Source organism: Poecilia reticulata, linkage group LG9, assembly GCF_000633615.1.
Source record: "Poecilia reticulata strain Guanapo linkage group LG9, Guppy_female_1.0+MT, whole genome shotgun sequence".
Lineage (NCBI taxonomy): Eukaryota > Metazoa > Chordata > Actinopteri > Cyprinodontiformes > Poeciliidae > Poecilia > Poecilia reticulata.
In genome coordinates, this window is record NC_024339.1 from 5,466,627 (window position 1) to 5,483,680 (window position 17,054).

The window sequence follows — 17,054 nt, forward strand, 5'->3', positions numbered from 1 at the left end:
TCTGTTAGTTAACTGGTGCTGGCACCATCCAGCTTGTAAACCCACCCACCCCCCACCGAATCCCACCCCACTCAATGTCCAGAGTGGACACACGCCCATCCGGCCCTCCCCCTTTCCTGAGTAATTACAATAATCACTCAACTGAAGCTAATACTTACTTCATTAGGTAAATCTGTAAGGGAATAAGGAGGAAAAAGCACTCCAAAGCAATATTTCTAAGCAGCGGTGGATTATGTTAGAAGTTTATTATGAGTTGAAGCTCATCCAAAAAAAAAACTCCAGTAAATTTAAACCTCTGCATATAAAAACTGCCCACATACAAACAACAATTTTCCCTAAAATGAATCAAACTCACTTTAAATATAGTTCAATACCTGTATGGTCATGATTTCTATCTGATTTTGCTATTTTATTGCATATTTAATCAAGATAAAAATCTATCCTCTCAACAACAACAAAAAAGCGGTACATCACATGTCTGACATAAGACAAGGCAACATGTCTTACTTTAACGGCAGGAAAACATCTTAAATCTGAAGGAGGTTCGTAAAGACAGGCAAACGATTCCAGAGCAGAGCCGTCACAAGTAGGGAAGATGTTCAGATAGGCTAACATAAAATAAGTTCACAAGGCGTGTGGTGAAAAACTACCAGCAAGTCCCGCAGGGTGATAGAAACAGAATACAGCATTTAGTCATCTTACCAGCGGCCACCAAGCGCCCCATCAAATCAGATAGAACATTTCAAAAAGGAAAACAAACAGATTTTCACCATTTTCACAATCATCATCAGGTCAGTTTCAGCTCTGCAAGCACCTTAAGAGTCATGTGCTGTATGGCTGACTCCCCTGACACATAAATGCAACTCATATGTTTCACAATTTGAGTTAAAGTTTGCCAAAAGTTGCTACTTTAGCTATTGTGCTAGCTTGTCAGCTCCATGTTGTCCCCTCCTGTGATGTCATGGACTTAAATAAACACCAGGCAGAAAAAGTGTGTTTGGTTTTTTTTCTGTGTGCCTTTTTCAAAAATAAAACTGTGTCATTGTGAAACCCTGCTGCGGAAATCAAACACATTATTACTCGGTTTTGTTTTTACCCTCAGTTTAAATTTGTTAGAAGGGGAACAATACACCAGGGGGTAGACTCTTTAAAATATTGAAGAAGGAAAACTACTCTCAGTCTTCTGGGAGCTAACAGTAAGTCAGAGATGTTGTGCTGGAATAAAAAAAAAAAGACTCATGAAGCTCTTAGAACTCGAGAGCTAAATATTCCAGATTTACGTGAGAGGGTTGCAGAGTCACACCAGGCTAAGTCAGAAGCTTTGTGATGTACGCTGTGCATTGATTTTTTTTGGGGGGGGGTATTTTTGTAGACCGGCTCACTCACTCAGCGTGTGCTTTCCGGAGACGGTTCCCCCCTTTCCCAGCCGCTCCTGACCGCACTGCGCCGTGTTTACACCGCGCCACACCGAGATAAAGTTTGCCGCACCGAAACCCCGAACGGGTAACCCGACCGGACCGCCGTTAGCCTGCCTGAAACGGCGCATCGCGTATAGCCCTGTTTGCGTTATTTCTACAAAAATATCCATGTACAGAAAGAGCGAGCTGCCTCGCTGCAACAGTTGATGCTCCACGCTCCCGTCGTTGATGTGGATTTTCCACCTTTTCCCACCTCCGTTGACTTCCTCGCTGCGCTCTCAGCCGCTACGACGTGAATAACGGCTCCAAACTTACCTTATTATTACGCTGATGCTGCTGATGATCACAGCCGCTGCGTCCTGCCTTTCTTTCCCCCCTCCACAGCCGACGGATCCAGCAGGCTATCCTTCTCCTTTATCTCGCGTTTGTTGTTTCTTTCTTTCTTCTTCTTTTTTAATTTTTTTTTATTTGACTTGATAAATTATTCCATATCCCCCATCAATCTCTGACGAATCGGTCCGCGGTTCCTCTCTCCCGTGTCCTCTCTGATTTGAAATGTTTGGACTTAAAGGAGGCAAATCGTGCCATATGATCCTGTCATTCAGTTTCTGCACAGAAGAACTGGCTCCTCTACGCGCAACTCCCCTCCCAAGGCTTTGTAACACGAAACCCAAAGGAGGAAGAGGAGGACGAGGAGGAGGAGGAGGAGGGGAAAAAAGGAGGAGGAAAAAGAAAGAAGAGAGAGCGTGAATTTAATCCACTAAGTGGGACGAGCTAGAAGGATCTGTCCGCCTCTCTGTCTCAGAAGTTTCAGCAGTCTGACGGAGAAATGTGAGCGCTGCGTCTCTGTGCCAGGCTCCGCTAGAAATGATGAGTGCTGCTGCTGGTGCGTGGCGCTGCAGCGTGGTGTGTGTGTGTATGTGTGCGTGTGTGTGTGTGTGTATGTGTGCGCCCCCCTTCTACCCCAGCCTGCTTCTGCAGTACGCAGCGCAGCAGGAACCTGGGAGGATTTAAAAAAAAAAAAAAAAAAAAAGGCACACAAACTTGTCTCCGCCCATTAGCCCCTATGAACAAGGGCCCCGACATCCCAGGGCCCCTGCTGAAGCCAGTTTTCATTGTGTGCAAAGTAAAGGTTTTTTTTTTTTGTTTTTGTTTTTTTGAGGGGGTTCTCAACATGGAGTCTGACCCCGGGCAACCCAGAGGTGCTTTCTAATGAGGGCCCCCTCACACCCAAATGAGCATTTTGGGGAATAGGGCTTTTGGTTCTAGACATCAGAGGTCAGTTCTGGCTCTGACTAAACCAGAGTCCTGCTCTGCAACATCTGGAAGGATGGGGAGTTTGTTTGCCGATTGAAATTGTTTGCATTCTGTCCTGCTTCCACCACGAAAAAGGAAAATCGACTCCTTCGGATTTTATGTCACAGATCTACGAGAGCGGACGTTTTACCGCATATACTGTTTCCCGATGGTTTTCTCTAACTAAGGACTTAATTTTCCGTTTCTGCATATACTTCTTTCCAATTGCTTTCTCGAGATGACGGGTTTTCCTGAGAGAATAAGTTAATTTCTCAATCTCTTGAGATATCGAGTTAGCTTCCCATTTTCTCAAGATAAGTTAATTTCCCAATGGTTTTCTCTATCGTTTTCTTGAGACACAGAGTTAGTTTCCCAGTTTCTCAAGAGAGCGAGTTAATTTCTCGACGGTTTTGTTGAGATAACTTAGTCTGGAGACATAAAACTTTTGTCTTCGGGAGATTACGAGATGATTGGTGTGTGTGTTAAACCTTCAAATCCATGCCACAATGACATTCGATTAACTCGCTATCTCGAGAAAACCAACGGGAAGTTAAGTTGTTTCCTTGAGAAAACCACTGGGAAAAAGTAACATTCTATTTGCATGGCACCTTTCACAGATAAAATCACAAAGCACGTGGGAAAAGCACATCAAGCATAACGGCAATTAAAAAAAGGACAAAGATCTTCATTAAAAGTGCGAAAGCAGACGAGTGAATTCTTTCCGGCAGCATATGTAGATAAAAACAAATCAAAGTGGCTGAGTCTGGGAAAGAATGCGCAGGAACTTCAGAGGTTTTAATGTCAGTTAATTCTAATTTAACTATCTGCTTCCCACAAACACCCAGACTCAGAGTTACATGCAGCAAATTCTGTTTTAAGGTCCTGTTGTTTGAAGTGGTCTACTCTGCCCAATAAAAATGTCTAATGGATTGTTTTTTTGCGGTGTGGAGTGCTTTTTGACCATACTTCAAACATTTACAGGAAAAAAAAAAGCTACATTCCCCCAATCTGGACAAACAGTCACAATGACCCTGTGTCTCCAACATAGACATACAGACGATGGGATGGACAGCAAAGTGGGGCTAATCTCCCACCGTCACAACCCTTCGTACCCCCCCCCCCTCCCCGCCCTCTGGATCATCGCTCATCTGCATCAGTGAACGGTAGATTTTGTCACCCGACAAAGTTCGGCATCGCCGCGTGACAAGCTTGCATCCGTATTTCCTTTGCTGTCGCCGTTATAACACGGAGAAATTTAACAGCCCATGAAACAGAACCTCACTCAGAGCAGTGGAGGACGCAGGCTTTTTAGTTTAAACTTTCAGCATTCAGGTGATTTAAAATTCCTCACAGTGGAATACGTTCGCTCAGATCACACCGAGATAGTCGAGTTTTGCTGAATATATTAAAGCTGCTCGAAAACACTGAGAGATGTTCGTTAGCTATTCTGGCCTGCTTCTGCCTGTTATTCTAAGATCATTTATTGGTTGAAGCCTTTGGGGAATTGTGCTTTTCTTTCTTTTTTTCTTAATAATTTGTGTGTTTAAACAATAAGTCGGCGCTTTGACAAACTGAAAACGTCATCCTGCTGAATCACATCCTGTCTTGTCCAGGAACAAAGACGTTACGCTCTCCCAGGGACTCCGTCACCAACAGGCAGGTGCCATCGGGTACTGAAGTGAAGTCAGAAAGTCTACTTTTGAGACACATCAAAATGGTTTTATCTTGTCAGATGTGTTATTCATAAATTTAAAATCAATAATACAAAAAGTCTATGAATTTGTCATTGATGCATAATTTGATACGGCCGGTTATGAAACTGCCGGGTTTAAAATAACCATCTGTGAGGGATTTTGCTTGGTTTTGATGATGGCATTTGACAAAATGTGACATTCATTGCTTGTTTCTAAATTATACATTTATGGTGTGAAACAAGTTGAACTGCCTCGTTGATGAAATATATACAATTGAACTTAACTTAATACAACAAGGTTGTGGGGTATAAGTTTGCCCCATCGTACTGGGTGAGGGTTTAAATCCTGAAAATGGGTTTGAAATGATTCACTTTAAAGCTACCAGGGACTGGACTGAAAAGTTGTTAGAAACGTGATTTTAAGTTTTACTTTATATACGCAAACACCACTTTTAATTTGTTCCGTTTACAGATGCAGGCGCTACATGCAACACAGACGCACTCTAACATCTGTGTCTTGTGAAATAAACATGTTTCCACCACAGCTTGCTACCGTTAATGTGAGAAGCGGCCATATTGGAACGTGAAGTCGGCTTTACAAGTGATAACTGGGGATAGTCAGAGTAGCTTCCGCTTTCCTGCTGGGAAGTCTGACTTCGGAGGGCGTTCCAGTTGATTTTTTCCAACCAACTATTCAAAACTAGACAGCGGCAGATTGGGAAAACATTCATTGGCCTTTCGCATCCGCTGCAACATTCTGATGGTTGCGTCAGAATTTGGCTTTCGCGACATGAAAACCTGTATTCGTCATTAATAGGTGAGGCTGCTGTTGTTAGTGGTGTAACGGTATGTCTTAACTAAACACTGTATGAATGTCACGCTGACCTGAGTGTTATTGTTCATCCCATCATGACCTCTGTGACCCCATCTTCTGTTACCTACATCGAGCAGGATAATGCGCCATGTCACAAAGCTCAAATAATCTCAACCTGGTGTGTTAAAAATGAAGATTATTCAACTTAACTACTGCAGACATATTTTTCTTGCAATTAAAAATGTTAAGTACAACATGATGTATTCATCTTTTTGTAACAAAACTATTTTAGAGTAAGTAGGAGCATAGACCTTTACCGAAAAACCAACTTTGACGCATCCAAATCTGCTCTTACTTAATAAACTCTACGAAATATAGCTAGCTTTTTGAAAGAAAGAGACCCGGATCTTGTTATTACAGTTGAAAAAAATAAAATAAAAATTGTTCAACCTAGCCTGAAATTATTTCAGAAACTGGTGCCTTTCATTTAATACCGCAAACATCACAATTTGGAACTACGATGAATAACATCCTTTTCATTTTCCTACAAAGAAAGAGGTGATTGAGTGCATCAGACCAACAGCAAAAACATGAAGGAAGACGTTAACGTTCCTCTTGTGTCGGTCTGCTGCCTTCCAGAAGCTTCCTGTTTGTATGCTGAGAGCTTACATTATTTATTATCTAATGTCAGAAAAATAATTCAAAAAAGATTTACTTGGGAGAGCCTGGATTATGACGTATAGATTAAGCGTCCAGACTGAAAGAAAAAAAAAATTGTAGATCATGTCTGTGACTCTTTTCTACATTAAACAAGCACCACTCCAGATATTGGCATAACTGGAGTCTATTTAAGGTTACATTAAAGAGTCTTCCGCTCAGCTTTCCCTACATTTCCAGATGAAAGCTGTTTGGAGAACACTGCAGCAACCCAAAGCCTCTTTCATACAGATTAGCAAATAAACAGGGCCAAATAATAACGTCCTGAAACACAGCAGGTAGCAGACAATCTGAGTTCAGGAATGTGTCAATAGGAAACTAATTTGGAGTCTTTTCAAAAACTCTGGTAAAAAAACCCCAAAAAACCACATTGAATCAAATCAAAGTCAAATACGAACTTTATATTTGGAAGTTTAAAAAATTTTTTTTTTTTTTTTTGTTGGGTGGAAACTGGTCCTCTCAGAGTTTAAATAAAAAAAAAAGAAGAGAATCTCTTGAACAAGCAGGCCTCAACCTTTGCTTTGCGCTTCCACGGTCTCCTCCAGTCGACTACAGTTAGGAATTGTAAAGGTTGCTGGAAATTAATTTGCGGGGATTATTCTCGCCAAGGTTGACTGAAATGCACTTGAGGTGTATTCCGAGGAGAGGCAGTCGCGTGTGACGTTCCGCGGCCGACCTCAAGTTCAATTTATTACCGGAGCTCTCTGTTCGCCTCGCGTTCCTGCTGTATCCAAAACAGCTCAATTTAGCACCTGAAAAAGCCACTCTCAACAGCTTCGACTCACGCTGGTCTTGAAACATTTGACGCTTTTCCCGCTTCACACCGGCCTTCCATCAAGCCTAATGTGCCGCAGAGGCACGTCGAGCCGTCCCTGTAAGAACACGCTCTCTCCTTTTAAAACAACGTCCCAAATATCAAGCTGAACTCCGCTGGAGTTAATTTCACACCTCCACTCCAAATGGAGCCCATTTATTCGCTTTTTTTTGGTTTTTTTTTTGTTCCAGCACCTGCAGTGGGCGTGAAGAAACACGTTTCAGCCCGTCATTCAATGTACAGCCGTCGACCGAGTGGAAGGGAAAAACTTTTTTTTTTCCCGCTCGCGCAGACGACGTGCCGCGAGGCCCAAGAGCCCCGGGAGAGTGAAAGCACAAATTACTGTTTAATGGCTGACAGGGCGACGCGGAAAGATAACGAATGATAGCGAGTCAGCAGCTCCGAGCTCGTTCGCTTCATCTGTTTTTTCACAGCATCCGATAAACAAGAACAAGGATGCGCATTTAATTGCAGCACTGCGGTAGCCTCTTTCTTTTTCTTCACCCCCCCACCGGAAGTTAATATGAGATGCTGGAAATATGCAAATCGGCTCCTTTCTTTGGAAGAATCTTCGAAGGATCACTCTCCACGAATGAATCACAAGGTTGGTTGAATCTTTTTGTATCAATGCAGTAATTCATTAATGCTGTAACCAGTGCAGATTTAACACAGTTTGTAAGATTGAAGGGTTGTGTGTTATTGTCGTTCTCATAACTTGCTTCAGTTAGCAATAGGTAGAAGCAAACTACCAGTAACTAAATATTGAGCTTGCTAAGTTCTTAGTGAGCTAAATATTTTACTTGCTTGTTAAATATTTACTTATCGAGCTAACTAGTCATGAAGCTTACTAAATATTTAGCTTGATAGTTAGCAACCTAAATATTTTTGTTTGCTTGCTAAGTATTTAGTTAGATTGCTAGTTAAATATTTAGCCAACTATTTAGCAAGCTAATTATTTTACTTGCTTGCTCAATATTTAATAAGCAAGCTAAATATTTAGGCCTGAGCAAAATAAATATTTCCTTTTGAATTAAATATTTAGTTAACAAGCCAGGTATATAATTTGTGTCTAAATATTGAGTTTGTAAACAAAATGGCTATCTCAGACTTTAATATTTAGTCTGGAACTAAATACTTTGCAAACTAAAAACCTCTTGATATTAAATTTGCAAGCTAAATACAAATTAAAATAATTATTTAGCTTGTGAATTAGTTTGGAACAATGACATTTCTAAAGGTATGAGAAACATGGTGAAGATTAACACCCAATATTTTCCCTTCATGACAGGCTTTATAAATCCAAATTTGCAGAGAACTATAATTATCTGCAACTATAATTATCTTGTGTAACTTTACAAACAGCAGCCCCAAACCCCGTCGTTTGGAGAACATAGTGGAATTGCAGGACCAAGAAAACGTACTGAAAGAAATTTCCCATTAACTGTCAAGGCAGTTGTGGGAAAAACCAATTACGTTTGTCAGCACTGCTGATGTAGGATGGAAATCAGCAGCCAGCTTCTGCTGATTAAATGAAACCTATTAGCTGGTCATCTCCGTAAAAGTAGAAGCTTAGTTGTTTGGACCAAGATAGGAGAAGTCGGGAGACATCAGAGATGCAATTGTTGCTACTAATCAATCTGTAGCGTGAGGTGGGGCATGTTAAAAGAAATCGCAATACACCCATGCACAACAACCCAGATGCTAAAGGCTTAAGCTAACTGTTAAAATTCTGTGGTAAAATCAGAAAAATTGCGGCCAGGAGAAAACCTGTTATCTGAATGAACCGTAAGACCTCTGGGGGTGGGAGGGAAATCCTTTGATTTGAAAATAGAGATGTTTGGTCATAATGCACAGCTTCATATTTCAGAGAAATCAAACCATATATCAGCACAAGCACCTCATATTAACTGCCAGGCATTATGATGGAGAAGAGGTGATTTAGGCTCGTTTTTCAGAAACGGGTCCTAGACACCTTGCAGTGATTTAGTCCACCACAGAATCCTCTGAGTACCAAAGTACTGCAGAGTAAAAAGCAACGCCATCTATACAAAAGCTACAAAAATAGCTAAAACTTGTTAATTAGTGGGAAAGTGACCCTAAATGCAGCAGTCTCCCATTTATCATATCGTACTCTGGTAGTTTGGGTTGTTGGTGTTGCAGACAGTCCGACAGATTTTGTCTTCTTTGTGGTTTCTGTCAGTAGTAACATCTGGTTGTTCATCATGTAACTCATGTTATCCGAAAAAATGGCTTCTATTTCAGTTTTGCAAATTCTACAAATTTTGGTACAACCAAACCTAAGTATTTTCCAAATTGGAGCAAATTCAGCAAATGTATTATTTTCTTAATTCCAATTTGTGCCTTTTTTTGTTCATCAGAAACACAGCTACTGTCTTGATTCTTGGGTATTTTAGTTTTTTTGGCTTGTAGTCTTTGTTACAGGTTATTCATGTTTTTTTTGCCCTTATTTTTACAAGTTATTCTGGCGTTTCCCGTCCTGAATGTTTTCTCTTTATTATTTCTTTTAGTCTGTGATTATTCCTTTCCTGTTTTGTTTTTTATCTTATCACATTCTGTTCCATTTCTTTCACTCCTTACTCATCAGGTTTGGTTATGACACTTTATGTCTAGTTCATAGCTTGTTTCTTAAGCATTGGTTGTTTTTTTTCCCCTTTACATTATTCCTATCATGCTCTTCTCGTGTTGGTGTCTTGGTTTTCTTTTTATAATTGATCCTCATTCGTTTCATTAGCGCTCTTCAGGTTTGCTGTTCATTTCTTTGTGAAATGGTTTGGAATAGTTTATCAAAGGGGCGGGGCTAACTTGAAAGTAACCTAGCAAAACCAAACAGATAAATGATGGAAAACATGTTTTAACCTATCAGATCTAACAGTTTTTTGTCAGAAATGGTCGATTAGAGCAGTGACGTCTTTGCGGATATGTTCTCCGCAAGGGAGAATCTTTATTGAACTCTGCAGGAAAGGGAATAATGACCAAAAAGTTTTCTGCAACAACAATCATCTGACAATCTGAACGCTTCTCCGGTGCCCCACATACGGAGTAAAACGCCACATTTCCCAGTTACCACTTCCACTTATCATCTGATTTATCCCCTCAGTTTCTAACCTTCATTTCTTTCTGCAGGTAAAACAGCCATCCACACTTTTATCATCACAACCATTCATTTCCCTCTGCTTCTGTATTTTTCTATTACAGCTTCATTCAATTTTTTTAAACTGTTATTTTTACTTTGTCTCGTAAAACTTCTTTAGTTTCTTCCTAATCCTCTTCTCATTCTTATTTTTCTCTGCTCACCTAAGTTGCCAACAAAAACTCCTCCAAAATGAAGAAATATCTATAGTGCATAAAGCCAGTGGAGAATACGGATTAATCTGCGCCGTCAGCTGCCGGGACGGTGCGTGCCGGGCCGGGCTCAGGGAAATCCAGTGCCTCACATAGTTATACGTAGGAGGGGATTAACTCTCGATTCACAATTCAGGTCAATCTTCCCCGGCAACAACAGAGAGATGAGTTTTTTTTTTTTTTTGCACATATTGATGGAAACTAAACCCCCCCTCCTCCCAAAAGAGCTTCGACTCAGAAGCTCCACACACTAAGATTTTTTTTCTTCTTCTTCCTTTCATGTAATAAACAGGTGGATTGGAAATGCAGAAGTCAGTTTAGCTCCACTTTCGGGCTGGCTTCGTCCCACAGCTGGCAGCATCCGAGGCCTTGTGAGTGATAAGCGTCTGTAAAATAGCAGGTATTTAGCACATCAGAAGGCAGAGCGGGGCTTCGAGACCTTTTTTCTCGGGGGGTGAAGTCTCATTAAAAAGCCCAGCACAGGTCGTCTCCCGTGAGCCGCCGCTCTCTTTGCTTTTGCTCCTATCCGTTTGCCCCTGTTTGGACTTTTTTCTTTCCATTGCATTGAGGGTAAGGTTGACTCCGACTGAAACCCAGAGATGGGAAACAGTATTTCTGAACGATTACCTCATTTTTGCCTCGACTCACCTTCCCAGTGTCAGCAGGAGTTCGTAGCTTTGAATCGTCGCATGCCAATGTTTGGAAATGTTAATGAGAGAAGTCGGCTGTCGGCTATGGAGAGTATTTAAGATGTCAGATGATTGAAATGTTGACAATACTTGGATAATGTATTCACCACCACAGGCTTCAATAGGGGTTTTATGTGTTAGACCAACACAAGGTAGCACATAACTGTAAAGTGGAATAAAAAGGAAGCATGGGTTTCAGTTTGTTTTTTTATTGTTAATTAAAACCTGAAAGTCTAGCTCACATTTGTATTCAGTGCCCTGAGTCAGTACTTGCGGGAAAAACCGTTGCTGCATTTACAGCTCAGAGACTTTTGTTTACCTTTCCAAAACAACTAAAGCGAAGTCAGATTGAGAGAGTCTGTTGGCATCAGTTTTTCAAGCACTGGATCAGATTCTCAATTGGCTGTAGGGGAGGACTTTGACTGGGCCATCACAATGAGCTTCAGACATGGGGAGTGATCAACAACAGCATACATTTTGCAGCACATACAACGCAATAGCGACAAAAGTTAAACATTTAAAGTTAAATGAAATTTCAAGCTTGTACATTTAAACTTGTGGATGCTTACTTGTACAAGCTTTAGATTTCACATAAACAAATTTTACCAATCACTTGCTGATGTGAGAAGGGCAAGCATTTGTTGTCTCATCAAGTTATAGGACATGAATTTAGAGGGTGCAACGTTAACATGAACATGTTTGGATCTTAACCTTTCCTTTGCTAATTGATCTGATAGAGCAATTGCAACTTACCCGATGGCAACACATTGCTGAAAACTTCTCAATTTTTCTGAGATTTGTGTGGTCCACGCCAACTTGCAACCTCAACTTCCTGTTTATCACAACCACGCGTAACGTCATCATCTGACGCAATTATGCCTTGTGTAGCCTGATTGATCCACTCCAAACCATGTAGATGGAAACATACATAATTCACACGTTCTTTTTTTTTTCTTCTTTTTTCGCAGAATTGCACAAATTAATTTCAAAACTCATGGTACAATTGAATGGAAACATAGGTACTGTCTTGGTGGAAGCTGAACCTACACCCCAATCTCAACAGCTGAAGAAAATGTAAACTTTTAGCTTGTGCTTCTAAAAGTTCTTGTTTGCTGAAACTTGGAAGATAACTTGTGGCAAAGCTGGAAATTGAACTTCTTCTGATTTTCTTCCCACAATGGCTTGTTGTCATTCACAAAGGTCATATTTCTGGAGTTGTTCTGTTAACTTCTTCCAAAGTTGCTATGAGCCTTTGGGCTGCTTGTCTTGCTAATACTCAGATTGCCCCTCCTCTTCCTGAAAGGTGAACACCCATATCTTGGCAGGCTTTGGAGTTGTACTTGGCTCTTTCCATTGCAGCATGACAAAAGTGTGAAAAAGTTCCAAGATGATATGGGTATTCCTTGACAGACACTATCCAGATGGTCAAATTGATGAATGACAGGGTGAAGCATATTTAGTAAGTCAGACCTGACCCCCCAACACCGGAAGAGCATCATAGAATATTAGATGGGTCATAAACACACTGGATGAACACTAATGAAAGGCTAATGGCCAGCAGTGGCAGCTTGATTCCAAACGGCCGAGAGGCAAAGATGTCACAATCAATCTAAAGGTCTCCTCGCAACGTCAGCGATCTGACAGAAAACCTCTTTGAGCCCGCCGCCAATCTGCCACGTTCTGTTTCGCCGTAATCTTCCGGATAAACATTTGTGGGTCGGAGAGGAGAAATGCGCTGTCTTTATCGGAGATGAATGGCCCCCCGATGTATCACTGCCTCTGCGATCGCCCGGTGCTTAATATCTATTGAGATGAGTGTATTAAAGCGTGTCCCGTATGATGAGTGGCTTCCTCCGTCCTCCGAGACAGAAAAAGGAAATTACACCTCAGCAGAACATTATTTCATTTAACGCGCAAATTCATTAAAGGAAGATGGAGAGTGACCAGAGACGCTTTAATCATGTCTTCTTTAGAGACCAAAGAAAATCATAGAAGAATTGTCTTTTTACTGCGGCTTCACAAACTTAATGAATCTTTGTGATCAGCTGAAAGAGTTCAGTATGATTAGAAGAGAATCAAAGCAAGGTTGTTCAGGCTGGACGTGCGTCCTTACGCCAGAAGGTACCTCAATTTTTCAAAAAGTCAGTAGGATAAATCAGTTCGATGACAATGATAAACTTCTGGTTGGTGTCTGAGTTTCTTTTGCCTAATTTCTTTAAACCTATTAATCTCCTTTTAATTTGGATCTCTCCATAGATCTGCTGTTCTTTGTCTCCTAAAGGGTACCAACCATGCTAATTTATCATTACGTGAAAAGGGATAGTTTCGGAAGGTTATTAAATTTCTTAACTTCCCTGTTGAGGGTGTGCGGCATGTCAGCACAAAGGGGAGAACTGCTGAGAGAAGCAGGGATCGGGCCCCAGAGAATCTTGTTTTTCCTCCTGTAGCTACCTACCATGCCCCCGGTCCCAAGTTGGTCTTTCCAAAGAATCGAGTACCCTCGCTTCCCTAGAGCTTCGTCTCTGTTTTCTGCAACGTCTACCTCATGAATCTTCTTAGAGCGGTAATAAATATGCAAGAATACCAACGTGCATAGGAGAGAGGGAAAGAGAGAGTCTCCACAGGCAGTTGCCTCCTACACTGACCTGTTCTCTTGCTGAAAAGAAACAAGCAGATAGTCTGCCTGTTGTTCATGCATTTTGATTCTTTCATTTAGAATGCCAGAAGTTCGGTCACCGTCTGAGTGAAAACATTCCTCGGCTTTAACAATATGGACGTTTTGTTTCCTTCTCTTCCCTCGCTCTCAAAAGGCCATTTTCCGCCTCGGGCTTGTTGGCGGTCGGTCATGAATGCACATCATTTGTGTCCACTGGTGGTCTGGGACAAAGCTGCTGCAAATGCTGAATACAGCGAACCGCGCCAATCATGACGAGAGGAGGAATGCAAATGTGATTATGTGACTGTGCATTTTTCCATTAACAGCTGAATTATAGTAAAATGGAAGCGATTTAACAAGGTAGGATTTGGTCAAGAAAACAAAAATTAGAAACTTAAGTTTATTGAAAAGTGATAAAGGTCCTTCCAGAATAGCCAAACCAAAAAGCACTGCTTTGTGAGCAAGACATTGCCGGAGGACTTTAAAGTTTTTTGGCTGTTTGAAACAGAATATGTCCTAAAACTTCCTGCAGATGACGGCGAGCTTTGACTTGTTGGTTACGCGACATAATATATTTTGATGATTGCAAAAGACAGCTTTCTGGGAAAACAACATGGCATGCCATCACATAAAATGTTAACTTTTTTAAGCTTTACATCATGTTAAAATATTATTCTCTCATCAAAGTCTTCCCCAATCAGCTACTTCAAACTAGCAGCATTATATCTGGTGAAACTGCATCTCCTGAGTTCATTACTGGAGCGACTTCTCAGAGCAACGCTGGTAAAAATGTTGTTAAAGGGTTAATAGAGGAGCCAAGTTGTGACGACTTTCTGAAGGTGGAGTTTGAGAAAGAGCAGGAGCTTCTTAAAGAGACAGAGGCCCAATTTCTATGGATGACCAAAACTGACATACTCAAAAATAAAAGCAGAAATCTCTATATATATTTTATAATATATATTGCTGTTTTCAGTAAGAATTTTTTATATTTTGTTTTTTCTCTTCCTTAAATGTGTTTTTGTCAAGAAATGGAAATATTTTTTTTCTTTTTCCCTACACATGCATTTTCATAAAGTATATGTTGTTATTTTTTATACATGTTTTGTCAAGAAATGAATATATCTTTTTCTTAAACATGCATTTTCATCAGGAAATTTATATATTTAGTTTTTTTCTTTTATACAAGCACTTGTTCTTTTATCATTGCCTCATCTACTGTTTTTTACTTTTCCTTGTGCATGCGTTGTCATCAAGAAATGTTTAAATGCAAATGAGGGGTGTTGTAGTCAGGCTCCAGCTTCTGCTAATTGGTTGGTTAGCATCACACTTTACTTTGCAGTAAGAAAGATGGCTAACTGTTTGTCAGTGAGCTGGAGTTCAGCAACTTTATGTACCCGTCACTGACACTTTTTTGTCATCAGTCCAGTGGCATTGAGCCTAGTTAAGCTGATTTCACAATGTTTCTAGTCTTGCCAAATAAAAGCTTCTTATTTTGACACCAAACGTGAAAATATGAAAGTTATTTTGAGAGACATCAAAATCTGGCCTATTTGTCAATTCTGCTGCAAGCCTGTGTTCAGCTACAAGGAGAGGACAACAGCGATGCTGTTAATGATTAATAAAGAATAATTGTGGATGTGTTGGGAGAGAAAGTGTGAAGTGATGGAATCCTGATATTCAGGCGTTCCCATCACTTCCAAGGCCACATGTCTATAAACTCCACAACCGAGGTATGCAAACTACCTCTAAAGTCAGCTATGAAAAGTCATTTTTAAGAATATTTAAATTACTATATGATAAAAACCGTCTAGTTAAGGAAAATAAGGATTACAAAAGGAATATAAAATGCATGTAAAAAGAAAAAAACTTTTTAGGGAATTTATAAAACACATAACTACTGAATCAGAAAACAAATATAAGAAATATAAAAATAAGTTAACTAATGTTATAAAGGCATGTAAAAAGGAATATTATAAATTATTTGATAGTAATAAAAATAAACTTAAACATTGTGATGTTTCTATTTATGTTAGCATTCTAAAGATGCTAGGATTTTTGGATGTGAGAGATTAAAAAGAACAATTGCTCGGTATTACGAAAATATGATGGTATGTGTTGAGACTGTCCCCTAGTAACACTTAATGCACACAATTTTCTTTTATTTAGCTTCCTCATGTTTGCAAATGAAAGAGATTTTGTAAAATAAATTACCATCTTCCAACAGAATTTTGTTGAAAAAGGTGTGTGGTAGCAAAAAACAGATCTCCTCTTGTTCATCAGCATGGTTACAAAGATTGTGTTGATGCTACTCTTCAACCTTTTGGTAAAGGCATCTAGGTGGAAGCAACAGAGCAAGAAAAAGGATTACAACCCTGCCGTACTGCTCAAATCGAGCTTGTTTTTGTGTGTATCTTTCCTTCCCAGTGACATCTAATGCAATCATCCTTCAATCAGTGTTTGGCGGCGAAAATCTAATCACACTGGTTTGAGGTTTCAGAAAGCCATCTGCTTTAATCCAATTCTTGACATGTATCTCTGTCACAGTGCTCTCACCCCCATCGTAACCGCTACCCTTTCAGTTGGCTAATTTTACAGATCCATCTCATCACAGATGAGACAGATGTGAAGGCTTGACGGTGTTTGAATTCTAGAGACAGCCGCTTATGCCTCCCACACCCTGGCCTATCCCTTTCCCTTTTCCCCATCCCATCAAGGGAATATTCCACTGCTGTGACCTGAGCTGGCGTTCTCGGACGTCGCTGCAATGACTGGCAAACATAGGGTTTCTCTCAGAAGGGCTAAGAGACCGTCCTGGCTACCACATCTTGCGTTCTTGGGAGCCTGGGTGTTGCCGTGCATTCACCCCCCCCTCGATGGCCCAGAAATCCAAAAGGGCAACTCGCTCAGCCGTGAAAAACAGTCAAAATACTTACACTTGCCATAAATGCCTATAAGCTTGGCAATCTTTCATGCTTTATAAAGCTGTCCCCTGGAACACGGGGACACTGAAGGCCTCTGATAGGGAAAAAAAAAACAAAAGACAAATGACTGACCGTGCCCTTTTCTAATCTATCAGTTTCTCCCAGAGCCTTTTGTCCTTCAAGCTAGTGTCACATACAGACCCAGCTGCCCGCTGCTGTAATTGCATCACCCTGAAAATGCCTCGGACATTATCTCAACTTGCTCAGGCACTTTTTTTTTTTTCCCCCCAATGACCTTTATGCCAAAACCCAAGTTGATTGAGATCTCTCCTGCAATCATCTTGGCATACTCGCTTTCCTGCTCTAAATAGGGTTTGTCAAGTTCTTTAAAATCTCTGAAAGATCCTCCCACCCAAGCAAAAATAAGATGCTTACAGACAGACTTGGCATTTACACAAGCCTCCATAGAATTGCTGAGCAAAATTCAGCCTTTTATAGGCTACGCTTTACTGCCTGGAAGCCGTTGGTATTTGCGGATGGATGTTGATTCGGAAAAAAGTCCCACATTTAGACACCTTGAGAAAGCTGTAGTTGTCATGCCAGGCCACTAGATGGCACTGTGATTTTAACACGTCACTGAACGCTGATGCACTTTTGACCCTTGGCTTCCACC

General features: G+C 40.7%; 1 protein-coding gene and 1 long non-coding RNA gene across 3 annotated transcripts in view; one reads left to right on the top strand and one right to left on the bottom strand.

The window, feature by feature from the left end:
- The window catches only part of sema4c (sema domain, immunoglobulin domain (Ig), transmembrane domain (TM) and short cytoplasmic domain, (semaphorin) 4C), a 126,667-nt gene extending 124,303 nt beyond the window's left edge, over positions 1-2,364 (bottom strand). For both annotated transcript variants that reach the window (XM_008417656.2, XM_008417652.2), the window contains exon 1: positions 1,734-2,364. The gene's annotated coding sequence lies outside the window, so the exon portion shown is untranslated. The remainder of the gene's footprint in view (positions 1-1,733) is intronic.
- Positions 2,365-7,048: 4,684 nt separating this feature from the next.
- LOC103469749 (uncharacterized) overlaps positions 7,049-17,054 on the top strand; it is a 51,131-nt gene continuing 41,125 nt past the window's right edge. Inside the window, exon 1 of the long non-coding RNA XR_001776923.1 lies at positions 7,049-7,356. This is a non-coding gene — a long non-coding RNA (uncharacterized LOC103469749). The remainder of the gene's footprint in view (positions 7,357-17,054) is intronic.